Source organism: Geospiza fortis, unplaced genomic scaffold (assembly GCF_000277835.1).
Source record: "Geospiza fortis unplaced genomic scaffold, GeoFor_1.0 scaffold104, whole genome shotgun sequence".
Taxonomy (NCBI): Eukaryota; Metazoa; Chordata; class Aves; order Passeriformes; family Thraupidae; genus Geospiza; species Geospiza fortis.
Genome location: NW_005054325.1, coordinates 803,687 through 826,715, shown reverse-complemented (window position 1 = coordinate 826,715; position 23,029 = coordinate 803,687). Strand labels below are relative to the sequence as shown.

Here is a 23,029-nt window from a genome sequence, read left to right as displayed (position 1 = left end):
ACACAGGCAGCGAGCAAAGCCAGGCTTTGCTGGGTGCTGCATCCTGGGCACTGCAGCTGCCTCAGTATTCCTGGGGGGATTCTCTGCAGACAAGCTGTCTGGTGAGGAAGGCTGTATCTGTCTCCCAGTGTTATTTTATGGATGATGGTTTAACTGGTGAGAGGGGGTGGTCTTGGCAGGAGTCCTAAAAGCCACCAGCATTCCAGTATCTCTTAACAATCCCTGCCCTCCAGTCCTTGTAGTAGGGGAGATCTTGCTCAGGGAGGGTTGAGCAACTCCTTGCTCACTGCCAGAGCAGGGCAGAAGGCACCAAGCCTGCTTTCTGCTGAAAAGTAGCCTCTGCTCAGCCAGGTGGCTGTGCCGAGGGCACTGGTCACTAGTCTCTGCACAGGTGGGAGAGAGAAGTAGAAACTGAAGATTTAATAGATGGTAAGTTAAATGCCCATTCTAACCTGGCAGCGAGAAGTCTGGATGTATGAAGTTGTCACTCACTCCCACTAGCTTACACTTTTTTGAAGGTGCAGGAGCATCCTAGGAAAAGCAACAAATGTGCTTTGTGAAAGGAGTTTAACTCTTCATTAAGTGACCTAGATATTTTGACTGGGTGTTTTATCCTGCCTTTTTGCCCTACTTCTGTACATTTGGTAGCCAGCAAGGACCTGCTGCCAGCAAGGGCACTCTGACAGCTGAAGAGGAGGCCAGATTCCCAGTGGGGCTGTTGAACTCACTGGGCAGAACTGGTTTCTGAAAGGGTACTAGGTGTGCAAACAAGCACAGAAAGGGCACCTTGCTTCATCAAGCTTTCTAAGCATGTACTATCACTGCTGGCTAGGAAAGATGGCTCTAAGGGCTCATGGTTATTTAAGAACTGGGAAGAACCATCATTTTGATTTAAAGACCAATAGCTTTACTTTCTCCTTGACTTGCCCTCACCAGTCCTTAAGAGTGAGAAGACATCACAGCTCTGATGAGGATAATACAATACTTTGGTTTGGAAGGGACCTTTAAAGGTCACGTAGTCTATTCTCCTTACAATGAGCAGGGACATTTTAACTAGACCAGGTTGCTCACACCATGGTCCAACCTGGCCTCAAATGTTTCCAGGGATGGGGATGTAGTAGGACCTGTGATAAAGGCAAAAAGCATCACATAGTGGCAAAGATTTTCTCCTTGTGCCTGTGCTGGGAACAGGGGAAGAAGAGGGAAGATTGCTTAGCACTGAGATGTGGAAAGCTCCAAGCGTGCAGATACTTTCCCTGTTGGGTTTTGTGCATATGTGAAGTAGGCCTTGAGTTTTCTCAGCGTTGGATAGTAACATCCTCTGTGAGGGGTGGGAAGTCTCAATTTTCCTTCTTGGCACTACTGCTTGCGGAATAGGTGACTGTCTTACAAGTGTGAAAATACACATACACAAACCTGGAGCTGTACCTAAAGGTTTCTCAGCTCTGCCTAATTTTACTACAGTGAACATTGCAGTAGGTGACAAGTCGAAGAATAAATACATAGTGGTCTTGTTAAGGAAGAGGATCTCATCATGTAGCTGAAAATTCAGCATGAGAAGACTCCCAGTTCTCACTACCTGCAGGCAAGCTTTCATACATTTGTTTTTCCTATCCAATCCCACCTTCTGTTGTCATTTCAGAAGTGTTTGCAGCCCAGCTCCTGGCCCAGCCTCCTCTCCCTTCCCTCTCCCAGGAACGGGAGGCAGCAGTACCCAATCCCCCAGGCAGCATCACCTACAGCAGGTGTGCATACCTGTTCTGAGAGGCTGCAGCTGCATATCCTGTGCTCATTCTGCTGACCTGGCTTTGAGAGAGAGACAGAGAGATGACCTGTGGTAACAGCAGTAACAAATAGTACAGAGAAGTGAAAATACTGCCTTTTTGTAGGCTCGGTGCTTCTGTGTGGAAAAAGGAATATCTTTCTTCTAGGAATTTATTCCTCAGTGTCATAGAGTTCATAACCATAAATGGAAAAACCTTTGCTTCTGGTCTGGCCTCCCATGAAGATCAACTCAACAATTCCCAGCAGCTGTTAAGTCATTGTCCCCAAGAACCAGGCCAGCTGCTTTCCTGGATCTCCTCAGGGCCCACGTGAATCCTGTTATCTTTCTTCTCCAAGGAAAGAGTAAGTCTGTTGTCACCAATATATGCATGACAGAATGGCTGAGGTGGGAGTGGACCTGGAGGTCATCTGGTCTAATCTTCCCTGCTCAAGCAGGGAGGGTTATCTGTTCATGTCCATGTCAGTGTCTGGATGTCTATAAGGACGGAAAGTCCACAGCCTTTGTTCAGTCACCTCACAGTAAAAAAATTTTTTTTTTTTGGTGGGGGGGAAGTGGAAAGGAAAAAAGCTCAAGGAGCATGATTGCTGGCTAAGACGGAGGAGGCATAAAGCAGGTGTGACCTTCACCCCCGAGTTTCTCAAGGAGCTGAAACTTCAGGATGCATGATTGCCAGAAGCTTGTTTTCTTTCAAGTCCAGAACCAGACACTATACTGGAGGATTGCCTACCACATGTTAATGAGAGTGTGACTTTTAATAAATATGTGATGGGGTTTTGAGCCATTTGAGAGTTTATTTAGGAGCAGAATTTGAGAAGGATGTCAGTCACCTGGAACACAGGATTGCTAGAACTGTGGTGAAACAGACATGAGCTGTAAGCCAAGCCCTCTTTTGCACAAACTCTATTTCTGGTACAGCAAATTATTCCTTTCACTCCTCTCCTTCTTCGTGACTTTCTCTTTTTGCTGGAGAGTAGCAGAAATGCCCTGTGACCTCATCCCAGGGAAGGGTGGGGTTGGCAAAGACCCCAACCCCGGAGCACTCAGATCATTTAGTTGGTAAGATGGGGGCTGATTTTGACTCAGATTCTGTCGTGTGCATAGACCAGAGGGTAGGTTTGATGTGTTTGCAGTACTTGACATTGCTGACTTCCAGGGGCCCTTTTAAACCCCCTGGAGTTCTCATCCCTGCAGGTCCCATGCCCACAGAGCCTGTGCTGCCACCCCATGAGTCAGAGCTCCCTTGGCAGAGGATGATTAATTCTCTTTTCTTTCCACACTCCATCCTAACTCTGCTCCCTGAAAAGACGAGGTGCCATATCTGGTAGATGTAAGTATGTATGGCACTTCTAAAGATCTCCATCCCAAGATGAAGCTGGGCTGACTTAGTCATTAGGTGGGTTTAGAGGCACTGTAAAGGTAGAGCAGATGCTAACCTGAAACAACAGAGGTAAAAGTGCATTTTGTTGCCCTGTCTGTGGGATGGACAGCTGTGTCCATGGGTTCCTTCCATGTGCTGTCCTCTTCCACTGAGCAGTCCTCCACGAGTGCCAGGAGACTGGGAAGCAGAATAGGGACAGACCTTCCTCCTGAGGCACCACTGCCATCCTCCTAAGCCAAACTCTCACCAGAGCTGGCAGACAGTAACTGTATTGTAGAGCCATATGGATTTAATAGGCGATGACAAAACACCCATCCTTCTCCAAGTCTGCTCTTGGAGCAGTGCAGTTCTCCTCTGTCCCTTCTACACCTAGTTTAGGGCAAATTTGGTAGAAAATTTCCAAAGGGGGCCCCTCCAGAAAGCAAACCCACACAGCCCCTCCCCCCAACCGTTTCAGGAAGAATTCCTCAGAGAGAAGCGGAAAGAACCTGTTTGTTTAACAGGCACAGCACCCCCCAGCACACAAAATGAACAATACCAGATGACACCACTCTGACAAAGATGACAAAGTCAGAAAGTCTCTCTCGGAGAGGGGGGGTGGTCGCTCTGTTGTCAGTCCCTCCGGCGCTGGGGCAGCTGCTGCAGCCACAGGGTGTAAACTCTCGGTGTTCCAAGGTCCCAGTCCAGGGCAGGTTCGAGATGGTCAAAAAAGAAGAAGAGAAGACAGTCCAGAAAGAAATCTGGACTGTTTAGCTAAACTAGCTAATGAGCAGAAGCAAGAAAGCAAGCAGAAGCAAAGCAGAAGCTGGAGCAAGAGAGAGCAAAGCAAAAAGCAAGCAAAAAAAAAAACCCAAAGCAGCACTAAATACTGTCTCTGTGTCCCTGATAAGAAAAACCCAAACAAAACTTCCACTCTTCAAAACCAATCTTAAAGGCACAGAACATAGGAATGGGGATAGCATCATAACATCACCCTAGGACAACCTGCCAGGGGAAGCCTTGGAAAAGTGAATCTCAGAGACAGGCCTCTACTGACAGTAATCATGAGGGAGAAACCTTGATCAAGGACTGTCAGAAGAGCTGGGTCCTCCTTCCTTTCCCTTCTCTGCAGGAGACCAGCATCTCTAAGTCCCCAAGACTGTTTTTCTGTCAGATTTTGGATGTTGTTGCTCCTTCACAGCAATCAAGCTGTTCTTGCTGAAGCACAAACTACCATTGCTATTGATCAATTGTAAAGGTCAAAGGCCATAGGCAACAGCCTCTTCCTTCTCCTCCTCACGCTGCCTTCAGACCAGGTGCTGATGCTTTTTTGGCAGGAAGCACAGCAAGAAGTCAGAAAAGCTTCTTATCTTTTCAGATCTACCACTATGGATATGTATGACCCTTTCAGGACATGAGTAATAAATATGTCACTTAGCTCCAATACAAATGGTGCTTGGGAGATTCTCTGTTTCAATTAAGTGGATGAGCATGGTCCTCAGAGAGCTCAACATGTCCTTGGGTGAATAAATGTTTTAATAATTCAGCTTTGTCTCTCATAATCTTATAGCTGCAACCCACAGAAAAGCTTTCTTTTCCTTGATACTGAATACCAAATTAAGAACACTCCACCTGATTCCTTTGCTTTTTGCTTTCTGTCCTTGGATCCAAGCTCTCTGCCAACCTGTCAGACCAAGGGGGGAGCCCCACCACAGGGGCCATATGCACAGCAGCCCTGTGCCATGTCCACAGAACACAGCCAGCAGCTGCATTTTCTTGGGTCTGCTCCCTCCCAGGGGCTGCCTGTGGAAGCTGTGTCACCTCTGAGCCTGCCTCAGAACAGCAGCTGTGCATCTTCCAGCACCCATCTTCTTCACTGACCATCACTTTTCCCTTGCTGGTGGAAGAGGCTTTCAGCTTACTGGCACAAAGCACATCTTCCCTTGCAGCTGGCTCCTCCTATCAGCAACCCAAGACACTTTTTGCTGATTTGCGTTTTGGCACATTAAATCTCTCTTCTTTTTTATCATTCCTAAGAGAGCTAAGGAGGTGAAAGCAGGCCCCTGGTGGGCTGTGGGCTGGGAAAGAAAGAAACTCAAGAGTCTGAAAGCTGTGCATTACCAGAAGAACTCATCTCTCCCTACAGAGGCTATGCTTGGTGTGCATCCATCTGAACATACTCTTCAGGCAAGGAAAGGTGAACAAAGGCTGGACACTTTTTCCTTTCATGAGAGGGTCCTCAGTCTATAAGGGGGGGAAAGTGGGAAAAACAGAGGTTCATTAGATTAGCAATTCTGCTCTGCAGAATGTGTCCAGGCCCGTATCAGCCCAACACCGACTGCTCTCCTTGAACCGCAGCCCATGCACAGGCCCCCGAGCCGAGCCCCTGGTTTGCTCCATCACAGGAAGGTGCCCGTAGGTGCAGACTGGGGCACAGCAGGGGTTAATTTCAGCTGTGGCTTTACGTAACTTTAAATTGCCCGCATTTGACATCCGTGAGGCAGAAGCACTAAGAGCCGCAGTGGAAGTGCTGAGGAACAAGTCCGTGAGTAATTCCTGTTTGATCCCCAGTTTATATCGTTTACCTCATTACGGCACTGCCTGCAGCCTTCAGCTGCTCCCTGCCTCCCCAGGGTTAATGGATTTCTCTTGCCTCTGTGCCACGTCCCTGTCCCAGCCGAGCTCTCCAGGCAGACACAGCGCGGCCTCCCCCGGCCCGCCGGGCTGCTGTGAGGGGAGCCCGAGCGCTCTGTGGCGGGGCTGCCTGCAGCCGCTGCTGCCCCAAAATGCGCGGTGCTCAAACGCAGCCCTGGCCACGGTGCTTTGCTGTGGTGCAGCACAGGCTGGGACACGAGTGGCAGCACGGAAACAGCCGCTGCTTTCAGAGAGCAAATAACAAAAACGCTGTCCGTGCTGGAGAGGGACGGATTGCAACTCCGCTGCAGCTCGCCTGCCTCGGACTGCAGCTGTCCTGGAGCAGCCCGGAGCAGGACATTTCGGGCCCCTCACCACAACGTAGTCACTGAGGTGCTGGAGAGTGTCCAGAGAAGGGCAGTGAATCTGGTGAAGGGTCCAGAGGACAAGTCCAATGAGTAGTGGCTGAGGGAGCTGGGATTATTTAGTCGGGAGAAGAGGAGGTTCAGGGGAGACCTTATCACTCCTTACAACTGCCTGAAAGGAGGGTGTAGCCGGGGGGGGGGGATAATGGTTTCTTTTCCCAAGGAGCAAGGGATATGACAAGAGGAATGTACTTCAAGTTGTGCCAGAAGAGGTTTACTTGGATCTTAGGAAAAAATTCTTTACAAAAAGGATGGTCATGCATTGGAACAGGTTGTCCAGAGAGAACTGTTCAAAAGGCACCAGGAAACACTGTTCAGTGGTGGACTTGGCAGTGCTGGGTTAGCAGGTTCAATGAGCTAAGAGGTCTCTTCCAAACTAAACTATTCTATAATTCCATGCGACAGCCCCTGTGTGCAGGTCTCTGCCTGGGTTTGGATGAAGCAGGTCCACACAGTCAGCATGAGCTCCATCCCCCAGCAGCCTCATCTGGGATCCAGGTCATTGTATTAGGGGCACAAAATGTGTTGCTTTTCTTGGATCCTCCGTTGCTTGGTGCCTTTGTGCTGCAAAGGGCTGTGGGACACCATGGAGCTCCCAGACCAGCAGCTCCTATGTGGTGGAAACTGCTGTGTCTCCCTTGATGGAAACCCTGGAGCCCTCCAAGAAGCTCACAGGGGCTGAGGAAGTGCTCTCTGGCATCTCTGGAAGCTATTATGGACCACTTTTCAGGTCAGAAGTAAGAATTTAACACTAATTCAGGATCCTCTTCTGGGTCATTGTGGAAGTATTTGGAAACCTAGAGAGGACAAAGGAAAAACTGACTTCATTGTGCAGGTTTCCTAACACGACACTGAAGGCTCACTGCTTGTAGCTCTCATGCTACGATTTTCACTTGGCTTTCTTGGGAGATGTTTAGCTAATCATTATCATTTAATACCTTTGTATCTGTAGATATTGCTGCAGCACTCTTGTGACACACTTCTGCTACTGGCTGCTACCAACTCTCTTTCCACTTAAAACAGTGGAGTCTGTGAACTACAGGAATTTCAATTTGCACTTTAGAAAAATGTGAATACTCTTCTCTACTCCTTCAGGCTGTGAAGCAAACTTTGAAATCCTATCCTGGCTGCACTGTGAAAAAGCTCAGCAGCTCAGCCACAAGTATACCTGGTGATTTTTAAGCTAAGCTTACAGCTTCATGGGGGTTTACATGCAATTTTGAATGTGAGGGGCTATGAATAATAATAGTAGTCTTGAGGCAACGAGGTGTCATGCGGTAAACAATACAAGATTTTCCCACTGAGTTGAAATGAGACTCCTTCAAATCTTTTGTGAAATTCTGACACAGCTCAAAGAAATGTTTTCTGAGAGCATGTGGGCTGCAATATTGGGAACAGATTTTTCCAATGTTAACAAGGATACTGCCTCAGAAATTACATGCAAGCATTTTCAGAGTTGAATATCTTATAAATATATTCTTTATGTTCTGATGTGTGAGATTGGGCACAGGAGGGTGCATCTGTTTTCCAGCAGAGAGGATCTGAATGATGCAGTTTGAAGAGAGGAGCTACAGCTCAAAGATGAAATCTTGTTATGAAGTATCTTACAAAACAAGAAAGCTAGACCAAGATTCAGAATATTTGGGCTGAGAGGGACGCAAATCATGCCACATGCCAATGACTTCAATGCAGTGGCGTAAACACCAGTCCCTCACAAAACTCATGAGTATCCTTTGTTTCAGACAATTTTTGCCCCCATAAAGACTACCTGAGATGCAAGCACTGAGTGAAAATCATCTAGGGCAATCAGTAGAATTTCCACTTGCTATTTTCTTCCCATTATCTTGGCATTTTGGTCCAAATGTTTTAAAATATTTCTAATGTCCCATCTTGAAACTATCAACATGCAGTTCTTCATTGGTGCTTTCAAGAGGCCCAGGTTCAGCTGGCTGCCTGTGTACCCACAGACTGACTGATTAGAACAAGACTACATTCCTGTTTGCATCTGCTCCTCCTCTGTCTTTTCATGCTTTAAGCTAGAAGGCCAGCGTGGCCACCCATGTTAAAAATTGTGCGAGATGCTGCACCTGTGTGAGGGCAAACCCCAGCACCAGCAAGGCCGGGGCATGGAGATGGACAGCAGCAATGTGCACTTGCCATCTAGAAAACAAATCGTGTCCTGGGCTGCATCAAAAACAGTGTGGGCAGCAGGGCAAGGAAAGGGATTCTGCCCTTCTGCTCTGCTCTGGTGAGAGCCCACCTGGAGTGATGCATCCAGCTCTGGACTCCTCAGCACCTGTTGGAGCAAGTCCAGAGGAGTGCCACAAGTATGGAGCATCTCTCCTGTGAAGACAGACTCAGAGAGCTGGGATTGTTCAGCCTGGAGAAGGGAAGGGTTCAAGGAGACCTCATTGCAGCCTTTCAGTACTTAAAGGGGGCTCATAAAAGAGGTGAGAACAGACTTTTTAGCAGGGCCTGAAGGATAGAACAAAGGGTAGTGGTTGTAAACTATAAGGGGTAAATTCAGACTAGATATAAGGAAAAAATTTCTTATGGAGAGAGAGGCGAAACACTGGACCAGGTTGCCCAGAGAAGCTGTGGATGTCGCATCCTGGGGGAATGAGTATCCTGGCCAGGCTGAGCAGGGCTCTGAGCAACCTGGTCTAGCTGAAGACATCCCTGCTTAATTCAGGGAGGGTATTACACTAGATGGGCTTCCAAGGTCCCTTCCAACTCAGACTATTCTATCATTCTATGAAAAACATCAAGGTCCTGAAGCTGAGCTTCTGCACCAAGTTGATTTGAAGAATAAATTTTGAAAATATAAAAATAGGCTTTCAGCAGCCTGCCTGACAGAGGCAGAGACATTGTGTGGGCAAACTGTTCCAGAACACGGCTGTGCAATGTTTATTAAGAGCTGTACTTCCATAATAACAGTGCTGGGAGCTTTCCTTAGCAAAGAACGATAAGCAAGTTTCAACTTCTTCCTTGCTGAGACCTGGAGGCAGTACTGTGCTTGGTTAGCTGTGGTGCATTATCCTGTAATAGCTAAGCAATATACTTTGAGTGAAGGTTGAATAACAGAGTATTTTCTCTGCCCTCCCCCCCCCGCCACATACCACTTTACTTTCAGAATAGCATCTTCCATTGTTGGTTATTGTCATTATCAACTGATTTCCCCAACGACTGCTCTAACCATCATTTCTAGCTTCTGGGCATTAAGCAAAGATTGCTGCTGCATAATTGGATTAATTTAGAGACTGACTTTGAACAGCATAATTGATTTGAATTTTATTCTGTTTTCTCTAGCCACTTTTTCACTAAGAATCACAACGCCTGTGAGCCCAGGCATGGACTTGAGTCTCCTACAGGAAAAGCCTTCATGAGTGGGAGCCCCTCCTTGCTAAGTGGACACCTTCACCCATGCTCCATGCATCCCTCCACTGGGGAGGGGTTCCTGCTGGGCTTCATGCCCCTTCGTTTTGCCCCCCTTTGCAAGGGCTTTGAGTGCCAGAGGAGCCATGAGCTGACTCATTTCTCCACCATCACTGCAGGGGTCACTTCGTGCTGCAGGAAGGGTTTTGTTGTCTGGCACAGGGTCTGTCACTGCTGTGACATGTGGGCACCCGCCTGCCCAGCTGTCCCCACATGGACCCTCCTTCATGGATGCTCTGCTGCACATTTCATTCTAACATCACAGGGGCCTTTCCAGGCATTCAGCTGTGCTGCTGCTGTACCCAGCACTGCAAACCTTGTGTCCGGCCATGGATTCTGACTGGGTTTTGATTCTGTGTCTCACAGATGTGGGTGTGGAATGGGGAGTGCCCTGTGGATGCTGCAGCAGGGCCTGTGGGTGTCTGGTCAGGTCCCTGAAGCAGCATGCACTCACCAGGGATCCCCAAAACATGCTTCATGGTTCACTGCAAAGCTTTCTTTTTCTTTGTAAAACATCTTCTCTTGGTTTTCACCACACATCTTCACTGCTTGTTAGAAAATGAAAAGGTTTTCAATTATAAATTAGAATAATTATGAAAATCTCGACTGAGTAGCATGGCTGCAGACCATCCTCCTGAGCAGCTCTGAGCTCCCTGTGCCACTTCAGCTCCTCTCAGCTGACTGCAAGGGTTGGCAGAGGTGTTCAGTGTGTGCCTTTCCTGCTGTGGGAAGGGGTTTCTCTGGGATATTTGGGCAGTGGTTACCTCAAAGATGGAGCTGCCCAGCACTGGATAGGATCCAGGTATGAGTCACTCAGGCCTGTAGTACCTGTCACAACTTACACACAGTGCATGGCACTTTTGCATTTCCAACAAGCCCAAGGTTGCCATCCCACTAATTTCAGCAGATTCAAGATGTCCTTGCCACACCTTCGGAGAGCACCTGACTCTCATATTCAAGTGTGGCAGCACGTCCCATCATGCCCTGTCAGAGTATAAAAGGAAAAGGGATAAAACTGTGTTACTTCTTTCCACTTCAGTGCCAAGAAACAACAGAACTAAAAGGAGTGTTTGTCCTTGTCCTTCCTATTGCTTTGGTGAAAGGAGTGGTGCTGCCCAACGTAAAATTCAGTCCTTTGAAAGTCACCAGATTCTGTGTCCTTTAGCACATAAAGGCCATGATCATTGTAGGAATATTCATACAAACATGGTTGCTATAAGGCACACAATAGATTTTCCCACTTTTCCTGCTTGGAATTGTCTTGTAATAAAGATCTTGATATTTAGTTATATCCACACTAGCAACATTAGCCTTTTCCTTAGAGTAATATTTTGCTGGAGTAACATCCAGCAAACTGATAGCCAAGGAAGCTTTTCCTTCCAATATCTGAGCAACAGTTCTTAGGGGTCAGCTTTGCCAGCTTTCACTAACCTTGCTGCTGGTACTCCTCAGATGCCAAGAGTGTCACAAACACGTCAATCCTTTGTGCTCTTATCTCTCAGGATTTTGTAGCAGACACACCTTTAATCGTGAGCCTTTTGGGTTTTGCTTCCAGCTTTCCATGTTCTCCCTAGTAGCACAAAGCCAAGAAGAGAAAACGGGACTGCAGAAGTGATGCTGTTGGGCACACACAGTGCCCCACAAAAACTCCTCTTCCCAGTGCCTGGAAAACTTATCCCTTGCTCACATTCACCTATTCCTCCTCTTCTGTCTCAGTCAGTCATGCTCCCCTCCTTTCACGCACTCTTATTCCATGCAGATGTTAAAATTGTGCAGGCTGTAATGCACTGGAAGATTTCCCTCGTCCACAAACATCTAAATTTATCCCCAACTACCTTGATAATCTGTCTGTAAGATCCAAGTGTCCCCAGCACTTGGGGGTGTTTGGGTTTGGGATTCTGATTCAGGCTTATCTAGAGAAAGCATTGAAAGGTCACTGCATTTTAATTCATCCAGCAAATGAAGCTTGAAGGTGCTTGGTGCTACTGTAGGAATGTGCTGCCTGAAACCAAGATCTACTTACAAACCTGGTGGGACTAATTCAGGTCTGACAGAGTTTTATATAAGTATTGTTTTACTTTTAACATTCTCTTTACTTCTTATCACTTTAAATCCCACCAAAGACAGGTTTTCTCACAAGATACTGCTTTGGCATATTCACTCAATGATATTGACTTGCCAGTGGCAGCAGGGGAATAAACCATGAGATGAAACTGTCCAATCAATTGCCCCCCTGCCTGTGTTATGTGTGTTATTTCCCAGCGAGCACATTCAGCATTACACTCTGTGACCATTAACGCAGTGGGTTCTGTTAGACAATGAAATGTTAGACAGCAGCATGCTAATAAAAGGTTTAATGAATAACATGATATCCTTACCAGCAGCTACAGAAGAATTGGTCTGGGGAAACAGGGACTGTGTGCTGGGGAGTGTTGTACATAAAATAGGGACATCCATGATAATCAGGGCTCGTGTGGAAACATCAACCTGGAGAGAAAACTCAGTTTGAGGGAAATATCCCCGGGATTAGAGAGGTGGACAGAGCAGGCATTACCCCCCAACAACTTGCTTTTTGATGCTGTATGGCATAACATCTCAGCAGGACATTTATGCCAAGGAATTTAACAAGACTTTTTCTGCACTGCCAGGTTGCCAGGTGTCACTCCTTGCTCCCCAAATCTGCCATTCAATTCTTACCTGCTGTTCTCTTCTGCTTTGTGAAACATGACAGAAAACTGCACTTCTTCCCAAGGAGAGGTTCCAGCTTTGCAGTTGCCGTGTTAGGGCTTCTCACTCCCAGCTGACACCCTTTCCCACCGATGCCCTTGTACTCGCCAGGCAAGAGAACTCCCATGGGCATCTTCTGGACAGCCTGGAATTGGCAAAGCTGGAGTTGTGAAACAAGCAGCACCATTCTTCTGGCACAGATTCATTGCATGTCCAGGAAAGACTTGAACCAAGGAAGGGAAAGACTGACTTCTAATGGTATGGGAACTAATTCATGCCCAAAAGAGCCTCACAGGGAGTGAGAAGCAATTATCCAGCCACGGAGAGGGCAGGACATAGGGATGCCACCAACCAGGATCTACACATACAACTGGTTCCCTACTGCCTTGTGACATCCCTCTGGTGAGAAGTGAAGGGCAGAGGAAGGGCAGGGGGACAACAGCCACTTCCAGCTGGGAAGCTGAAGCTGCCCACTCCTAGCTTCCTCTCTTGCAATTTTTTCTCAGGTTTTCAGTGGGCCGAGTGGAGTTTCTTTCATGATGTCCCCTGCAAGACCACTGTGCAAGTTAATGGTGTGCTGTTAGGAAAGGGGCTGTTGACCTCCTCTTTACCTAGTTTCACCTATTCATTTATGTTTGCTTTGGATTAGCTGGTGAAGTCTCTTCGACATTATTTATAGGTTTTATGCATTTCAAGACTGCTCTTTGTTCCTAGGCTGTACTTGTCTCTTAATCTAACTATTCATCTAAAATGTTTTGAAGTCTTTTCATTCTTTCTCATAAATCAAATTTTGGACCTTGATGAATCCATTTGCTGTGCTGATCAGAATTCTCTCTTTCATCAGATCTGCTTCATCTCATAAAGAAGTGAACAGGCTATTCCAGGTGTGCCTGTGAAAAGATTTCAACTATATATTCCAGTCTCATTATATATTTCTCTGGCTATTTTACCTTGTTATCCTGCATTGAAAGTACAGCCCCCTAAGATTCTTTCCATGTTATTTCTTTGCAGGTTTATTTGATAGCACATCTTAGATTTTTCTATCCCCTTGTAATTTAGAATAACTTTTCATTTTGATCATGTTTTAATCCACAAATAGTATCTCATTTTCTCACTTTTTCCCTGTATTTTTTGTCTGGGTGAGTTCCACCCTATTTTTTTCATGTCTTCTTTGTATTAGTAATTTCCCTCAATTTAATATATAAGTGACTTCAACTAATATATTCTTTATACTCCACTCTAGATAATTAGTAAATGCATAAAAGAACAGATGCATGTTACTCAACAAATGTCTCTGCTAGTGTCCCTGCCAATTTATAAGTCGTTACTTTCACCATTTGTTTCTAATATTTAAATTTATTTACAAAAATGTGTGATCATTTCTTAACCCTAGTAAATGATGTCAAGATGAAGATTCAGTGGACATCATAAAAATATTCTACAAATAACTCCAAATGTAACAATAGGAGGAGGTGATATGAGATGACCATTGCAGTCTCTTTTGTTTGAATAATCTGTATTACTTGTGTTGTTTTCCCAGAGCTGTTTGTTTTGTAATGTTGCTTCTACCTATTACCTTGACAAAAAGGGGTACGCAGAAAGGCATGGTATTTCTGTGCTTTGCATTATTGAATGTTTTATTTTTAAGTTAAATTTTGTGGCTCTGAAAGGACATTACCTTTCAAAGGAAAAATAGATGGTCTTCCTTCTGTGAGAAAATGACACCAAAATACTGGAAATAAAAATTACTTTTTCTAGCTTCAGAAGTTCCACAAAGCCCTTCCATGACTATTTGTGTTTACAGTTGTTGTGGTTTAGGAGTTTAGTGCTCCCAGCGCAACCATGCTCTACTTGTGCCCATCGCTCACTTTCCATTCCCCCTCCAACTCTCCCCTGTGCTGACTGGAGTGGAGAACTGGAGACACGAAAGGCAAAGATCTTGGCTTGACTTGAGAACAATTTACTGGAAACAGCAATGAGAGAAGCAAATGAACAGTTAATAGCAACAATATTAATAACAAAAGTGTACAAGTGAGACACAGAGTGATTCAAATGCAAAATGCTCACCACAAATCCAACCCAACCACTCCATGCTTCCCCCATACAGAAAATGAGGAGAGGTGGTACAGAATAATCTCCAGGTCCTAGCCAATCCCTCTCCTGGCTACTGCAGAAATCAAACCTGTCCTGGCCAGAACCAGGACAGCAGGGAAATTCATCAAAATTCTGTTCCATCTGCTATGGAAGTCACCTCCATGAAAGGTAAAACACTGGGTTTTACAGCATAAATCAGGATCTTGTTTTTTGAAATGTGATTCAGTTCTTCCAATAACTTCTTGAAAAATTATTGAATCCCTCTATAGTTTTCCTTTTTATAAATCTTATGTACAAGAATAAAAAAAAAATTGGAATGCACTGTAAGCATACTGTCCCAGAGTTGCAAAAAAGGGTAATTTTTCTGTTTCAAGAGGAACAAATTATCCCTGTTTCTCCATTAATCTTTGTATAAGCAACAAACTTGTAGACAAGCAGTTACTCATATTGCTTTAGTTTATCTCCTCCTGTGGCATTCCCTGCTTGTAATATCCCAGACTTCACTCTATCAGAAATGGTCCCAAGGCTTTCAAAGACCTGCACGTTTGTACAGAGAGCATCTGTTTCTCTCTTGGTGTTCCTGGCTACAGCAGGAAACCTGAAAATCCTGAAAAATTTTTACTGATGTTTAACTTTCTAGAAAGCCTTTGGCCTTACCAAATTTCTGAAGTTTACATCTGTGACATGGTTTCTTTGCCCATACAGCCAAAGACCAGTTGGGTTTCATTGATTCTCAGCATCTAGTGGGAGAAGTAGGATACTTTCAGATCCCTAGGACACACCTCCCATCCTGATACCAAAGAACTTCTGCAAAATCTCTAACTGCTTGCAAAACAATTCCTTATCAATATTTCTTTTCATAATGGGGGGTGAGATGGCGCAGGGGTGTTCCTGTCCAATAAGAAACAGACTAAAGCAGCTCACACGTCTCACATTACTATTATTTGCTTTTTTAAGAGATCACATCTGCTTTTTGTGGGAGCAGCACACACCTTTCCTTAGCCCCTTTTTCTTTGTTATGGAAGATTTTCCTACACAGCTATTCAGCATCACAGCCATTCTCCATTCATCATTCATTTCACATCCCTTGTAACCTGTCAATTGAATTGCAGAATTGCTCACAAAGACACTGTAAAAAAGATGATTCAAAGTGCATAAAGGTCTCAGCTAAGTATTCCCTGTCTATACAGATAGTTGTGCTGAGGGTAGTTTTGTACGGCCTAAAAGAGCATCAATTATTTCCAAATGTTTGATTCTGCAAAATCAAACTGACAGGAAAAAACACAGTGTCAGAAATGCCTTGAATTAATGTAAAATAAACAATGAGATGGAAAAAAATGTTACTGTGGCACGTGACTGTCAGTACACAACTAAAGTGGTCCGTAGGTAGTGAGAGGCTGTCAGGGTACATACATTTGTTCTAGGCTTTAATTACACAGACCAAGTGGATCAGTCTGACAAAAAATAAAAAACAATTGTTTTCACTCAATTCAGCGAGTATTTCCCACTGAAGAGATATTACTAAGTGATAGTGCATAATTTTGCTAGGGCAACTTGACCTTTTTGCTTGTTTCTCCCTGGTAATAAGCAAAGCCAATTAATCCCACATGTTGAGCAGATGAGTAATGGTTCTTTGTAGAAACAGTGGTGTCACATGCCGGTATATACATCACCACTAATCTCTATTAATCACACAAAGAACAGTGACAGTTTACTGAATTTTGATGTTCAGTAAGCTCCACACCAAACACCTAGACTGCTGAAACATTGTTCAGGAAACAGAACTGCACTGTAAGTTAAAGAAGTAGATGGAAAATCCGCCATACTGCACATCAACCTGCCTAAACCTGTGCTGAGCTTCAATTCCAGCTCCACACAGCACAGTGACTGATTTGATTGGAAACCTGTATCCCTCTTCCTCTGAGGTGCCATCTCACCTGTCTGCAGGCTGTCTTATAAATGCAAGTGCACTCCTTGGCACACATTTTTTTTAATGCTCATATGGTCTTCTTTTTGAAAATAGTAAAATATTTAAGCTAGAAGAAAGAAAAGAAATAGAAACACATTCCCTAAAATGTGTTCCAAGAGCTGGCCTGCTCCTCTTGCACATTGGCAGACATTTCTTTTCTTACCTCCTCTGTGGTGAGCTCCTTTCAAATGTGAAATCCCCTTGTGGGCGCAGGGTGCAACCAACTGGCTTGTGCTCACTTGGATGGCTCTGTCAGACAGTGCTCGCTGTCAGGGGCTGCAAACACCAAGCCAGAAACACACACAGGACCTCAGCTTGTTCTTTACAACACAGGGCACAGGAAAGCACTCTGCTAACCTGGAGTCGGGAAAAGGAGAGTCATGGTCACAAAAAAAGGGACATTTTAAATGCAGTTGATAACTTTGCATTGCACTGTGTCCCTCTACACACAGAAATGGCTGGTAAGTCTCTCAGTCCCCCAAGGGATGTTGTGAGCTGTTCCAGGCACGCTGCTGCTTCCCAGAGCTCCTGCATTAACTCTGTAAGACCAGCAGCAAGCGGCTTTGGAAGTGAACAGTCAATTTGCTGTATCAGTTGCCCTGGCAGTCTGATAATTGCAATGGTGAAAAGTGAGCCAGGGGATCCAGAAGGGTTTTTGGAACAGGCTTTCTGCAGGTTTCTGACTCCTGTTGTGGAACACCTTCAACATTCACAAAAGAGCAGTGACCTAATTGTGAAAAACTGCTCTCAAAGGCCCTGTCTCCTCTTTGCTGTTTCATGTCATTTTGGTGAATTCTTCTTTAAAGGCATTTTCTTTCCATTTTCTTGAAGCACTATTCTAGCTTTGTACTTATGCCAACAGCCTTTGGGCTTTGTCTGCACTGAGTCTGGAAATCTTTCATTCCCCTCTCCCCGAGCCAACCATGTTCAAACAGTGCTTGTGGAGAGGTGCTAATGTGCTTTCCCAGGCCTCTTCAAACATGATTTAAAAGCTGGTACTTAAAAGCATAACACAGAGAAATGCATTTGCAAAAGGATACATTTTTCTTCCACTTGGAGCAGAACTATCTAATTTTCTCTGAGAAACCGAGCCAGAAGTCATTTGACTTTGTGCATACTAGCTGAGTTATAATTTAATTGAGGATGTATTTTACCTTTAGTTTTTTTTTTTTTTTAATCTTTTTCTCACTGCTTCAAGTTCTGTGATGGCTCTCCTTCAGACATTACCAGGCTCACCTCGTGTCCTCTCCACCTGTGGATCAGTAATGTGAGTAATATGTGATGCATACTGAAACTGGAAGTGGTTTAGGTTCCATTTGGAAGATGGTGCCTTCCATTTTAGAAATAAAACTTTATCCTAGTTTTTCACTGTCAGTTCCAGATTTTCTGTAATATTCAGCTCTTTGGCTATTTCACTCTTTCTTCTAAATAACTCCTTCAGACAATACATTTTTCTGTCTGTAACTGTACATTCCTGTTTACCTAATACCTTAATACCTTAATATTCAATCTTCTGCAGAAAAATGTTATTCTATGGTCAAGTTTTCATCTTCCAGAAATTAAATAATCCATTCTTCCTTGCTTCACTGAAGGCTTGATACTTACTGAACTCCTTTCTTGCTTCTACACCTTTGAATGTGCCGACACTACTTTTTCTTGGGCTGAAGCTGTTCTCTTGCCCTCTCCCAGCCACAGTTGCCTCTACCTCTCTCCAGCTCCTTGATACACTGTGCGGAGGGGTCAAGCCAAGTGGCCACTTAGTGGCATTTGTTTTGGTGACCTTTATTATTTTCTTACCTGCCTTTAGCCTTTGGAGATAGACCACTGATTCCTTTCATATTCAGTCAGTTGAGTCAATGTTTTGGTGACTTGCTACTGTCTCATTATGGCACATCCCGGAGACTGAATACAGCTCAGCCTGTGCTGGAGCTTGAGGCAGTGCCTGTTAGATCACAAGCATCTTGTGATGCCACAAGCAAAGCATTTATTATGAAGAAAATTAGACACCTATATGTTTAGGTGTCTAAATCCCAACAGGAAATCTATCAGCTTGAATCCTGATCTCAACCCTTACTGAAACTCTTCTGGCAAGGAGCAAGCCTGAAGATACCTTCAAGGGGCTGTGCTTAATTTGCAGCTTAACATTTCTTAACATTAAGAAATGTTAAGCTGCAAATGTTGCTCTAACACTTTCCCTGAGATTAGTTTTCTTCAGGTTCTGGAGTATGTTGAGCCTGGAATAGAATAGGTTGAACTTCCATATTAAACACTTCGTACTGCAAGGTGAAACAGTTTGAAGAAAATGCCATCTGTACAGCCTAGCCTGAGAAGTGATGGAGAAGTGTCTGCCTGCAGCCCCTGTTTCTGTGAACTTGTAAATCAGAGCTGACTGGCTGCATGCATTTCCCAGGATGACCTCATTAGGCAGGTGCTTCCACCTTTTAAGGTGGCTACATGCCATGTATGTGAAGAGATATTGTTTGTTTGGAAGCGAATGACCCATAATTGGTATGTAAGAAAGAGCTACTACAAAATACTTGCAGATAGAAAATAATTTTCCCTGCTGTAATAAACTTTATGTGTTTGTGTCACAAATTGTGCAGTACCAGGGAGAGTGCCTCAAGTGTAAGCTTTTAATACAGGTATCTTTTGTTTGATAATGGATGGGGAGGATGTTATTCTCAAAGAAAAAAAATTTAATTTGTTTGGTTTAGTCAGCAATTTACTGAGTTAATTTACTTCCTGTATATGAACATGTTCACGTTCCTGAGGAATTGTTTCATCATTATAAATAGAATTAAGCAATAGGATGGAAAAAAGGATTTGGATAAATGGTGCTTTATATGTGCAGAACATACAAGAATCTTGAGCTTTATTGTGCTGCATTTTTTAATTTCTGTCCCCTCTGAATGCTTTTTTTTCCCACTGACAAGCGAGTTGCTAGATGCTGTAATAGCACAAGGTCAAATCAGCCCAGTGATGGGGCTCTGGTATACGATGTTCTTTAGATTTAACAAGGTGGTATCTCCTAGGGCTTTGGGTCAATGAGAAGACAAATAGCTGACAGACTGACGTGGCATGAATTCCCAGTCAGATAGCTTGGACCCTCTTCCCCAGCTGTGGGAGGTGTTTTTTTCTCCCACAATTGTGTCCTAGGCAGAATGGCACAGTGAGAAACACACAGAAAATTGGTATCATTCCTAGGTGTAACCTGAGAAAAACCTGTTGGCTTCAATGGGGTTATAAAGAGCACGGTATTTATCTCAAAAAAAGAAAACTAAATAAGGAATAGTATCTTTGGTGGCATCATAAATGGAGAGGGAAAATGTCAATATATTTCTTTTATGCAGAAATTATCATTAGCTTTTTGGAATAAGCCTAGGGAAGATGGGTGTGAGGAAAAATTGTAACCCTGCAGGGCAACTGTGTTAAGGCTGTCACCTGATGGCCAACTGAAGGCCAGCGATTGTATGTACTTCAGCCCTTTCCAGGAACAAAGTCTGAACCTCATATTACCATGGTAAATTCCTGAGCCACTCCAACTCCTCTGCAGCTGAAGGACTTCGTGTGGCATATGAAGAGCAAAGGGTGTCTTTTTTTCTATGCTGCATTGGGGTAGCTCTTTCTCATAGCAAGACTTAAATGCCTTGTTTTCCCAGTATTTCAGCTTCAAAGTTAGTGGGCAGCAAGAGATGGAAATGCAACTGCTTGCTATTAAGTCCAAAAATGAAAAAGAAAAAGAAGTAGATGGAGTAGGTGGAGCTAATTGATCCACAACCTGCTTGCTTACAGTTTAGAAACCCCTTGGAGAATAAGATAAGGAGATCTATTCAGAATAGTACTGCTTTGAGAAAATAAAGAATGCACACAATGAGTAGTCACAGAAATTACAAATATTTAGAGGACGGATGTAGAAAAAAAAACATTGTCCTTACCTCACTGCACTGACTTCCCTAGCAACAAAGGAAAAGTTTCCAGCACCTTAGATGGCTTTTTGTTCTGCCCTGGAACAAGATTAATAGTCTCTCAAAATCACCAGGGACAGGATCGCTGGCCCAATGGTGCCTACCACCCACCAGCAAGGCAATGATTCTCTCTATGGCTCTGACCTGAGCGATCTAACCATCCAGTTTCATGTGTGACACAGCAGTGAAGCCTGCTTAAACTTCCCAATTAGCATCTTTGTAAACCAGGACAAAGACAACCAGTCCTTCTCTGGACTTTCTTAGCGGTAGAGAACCTGTCAGATTTTTTAGAATAGCATTTCTAACTTCTGAAACTACTCACGCTCAATTTTCATGCAGCTTTGGGGAGTCTATTGGGTGTTTAATCAATTTTAATGTCTAGTTGGGCTTTGAAAGGATGTTTTGCAATGTGTGCTGTAAGGAACCAATGGCACTATCAGGCTAAAATAGTGAAATAGGATTTAACAGCAAATTTATTATAATAAAGATGAAACTTATGCATCTTCTGAGTCACTTCAAGAGCCATTAATTAAAAGGAAAAGTGCAAAGGTTGTCGTTGACATTTAACCTGTCACCTGGGTTTTAATGAAGACAGATGGCTAAGGACAGGAAAGAAGACCTGCTACAGGTGACAGTCTTCAGCCACACCAACTCCCTCCTTCCATGCTGCACCCAGAGCTGTCTCAGCTGGACCCCATTTGAATGTTTCATGCATGCTCTTGGGCTCTAAATGAGCTGCCGCTTCTCCATTAAAACAAAAATGCTCAAAAATGCCAATATGAAAAGGATTGCTGGGTTCTGTTTAACAAAACTGCATGCCCAAAGTATCTGAAAGAGGGCAGTGGAAAACAAGTGACATTTCTTCCCTGCAGAGATTCATCTCATGAGAGCCCCAGCATGAAGCATCATTAGATCTGCCCTGTGTGAATGCAGTCAGTCGGGTTATAGCATGGATAAGTAAGTCAATTTTGCACTCCCAAGCACTTTCATCTCTGTCATGATCATTATATGACAAAAAAACATTTTGCCAAGAAGCAACCTTATCTTCTGGCTCTGGTAATTAATTATTGGTCAAGGAGGAGCAGTCTGTCAGCTCCCAAGCAGCACAGCGCCTTCTTTTTCCTGAGCTACTTTCCTCTGAAATTGGCTGCACTTCAGAAAATGAGCTGAAGGCAGCCAAGGCGGCTGCTGCTCCTTGAGTACCTGCCTCTCTTCCCTTCCTTGCTTGTCCACCCTTCTGGCCTGAAACTGTTTCCCCACTGTAGAAGTGAGAAGGTTCCTTCATAATGAAGGAGAAGGAGCTGAAGGCAAATAGTTTTTTTGTGACACTTCCTGTTGATGCAGCCCCCACTGGTGTTTCTGAAGGATCACCTCAGTGAATTCTGAAAATTGTTTTGTTTTGGTTAGGTCTCTTTGTTGCCAAAAATATCACTGACAACTCAGGGCATTCATTTAGAGGTAATTCAATCATTCAACTTTCCTGACAATTTTTTGTTTCCTTGCTGTCAGCAGCTCCATCGCTATCAAGCAGTAAATGTGATAAGCAGTGCAGATAAGACACCAGCCTTGTTCTTATCAAGACTAAACACTGTGAGAAAAGCCTCAGTTATCACACAAATCTGCTTAAATAATTCTGCAGGTCCCATCGCTGAAATGACTTCTGTTCTTCACTGCAGTCCTTGTTCAGCTTTGTGTTATAACTCAGCCAGTGGCATTTTAAAAAACCCAATAATTTAGAAATAACTCAATTTTACAACTGATGTTAACATACACCAGAGCTCTCTTTATGTCCTTAGCAGCATCCTGTCTTTTTTTTAAAGACACACTGCTAATGTGAGCCATGATGGAATGAATGGGGTAACCACATTCCTTCCTTCCCCTCCAAACCACCCTCCTCTGGATGTCAGCACCTGCACTGTTATTCTAACTCTCATTTTTACAAAAATATCCACAACTGACAACGTTCACGGGTGACACTGACCATATTGTTGCCCTAATCTCCTCTTTCCATCAGCCACTGCCATGTGCTCTCTCATCTGCTGTTTTCATAGGTAGGGATAAGGTTGGCATCCATGTGAATAATTTACAAACGGCCCACTGGTTGTTCAAAAGCCACCTGAATCCCAGAAGGTGACTGTGGCTTAGGTGGATATTTGAGGTTTGTGTGTAGCTGCTTGAGACCCACCTGTGGCCATCTGTTTTTCTCTCAAGCTTAATTGCTATGTAAAGAGCAAAAGCACTTTGGCAAACCTCACTATTTTCTCTAATCTGTGCTGCAAGCTGCTGGAATGGCAGCTCTGGGTTTTTTTTATGGAAAAGATGCCATGCATAGCAGCAACATGATACTAATGGCAACATAAGCAAATCATTTACCTGACTCCTGTCTGTTGGGTGGTTAAATGGAAGCCAAAAATAGCACATCCATTCCTGACCCCTGAAATTTGTTTCAAAAGCTCTGCAGTAACTTCAGCTCCCACTAAGAAGCTGGAAACGTTATTAATAATAGAAAGTCTTTTAAAAGATCCAGGCAAATTCACTAAGCCCACTGACCTCTTGCTTAGTGAATTCTGTGGACTGCATGCTCATTACATATAGGAATCTGGCATTTCGGAAGTTATTTAATTTACTGTTTCTCAT

At 44.2% G+C, this 23,029-nt stretch overlaps 1 long non-coding RNA gene across 1 annotated transcript; it reads right to left on the bottom strand.

The window, feature by feature from the left end:
* Nucleotides 1-6,938: 6,938 nt before the first annotated feature.
* LOC115947864 lies at nucleotides 6,939-12,107 on the bottom strand. Its single transcript, XR_004081713.1, has 3 exons — nucleotides 12,016-12,107; nucleotides 11,069-11,207; nucleotides 6,939-6,999 (listed from the first exon to the last, which is right to left on the bottom strand). It is a non-coding gene; the product is annotated as an uncharacterized LOC115947864 (long non-coding RNA).
* Nucleotides 12,108-23,029: the final 10,922 nt, after the last annotated feature.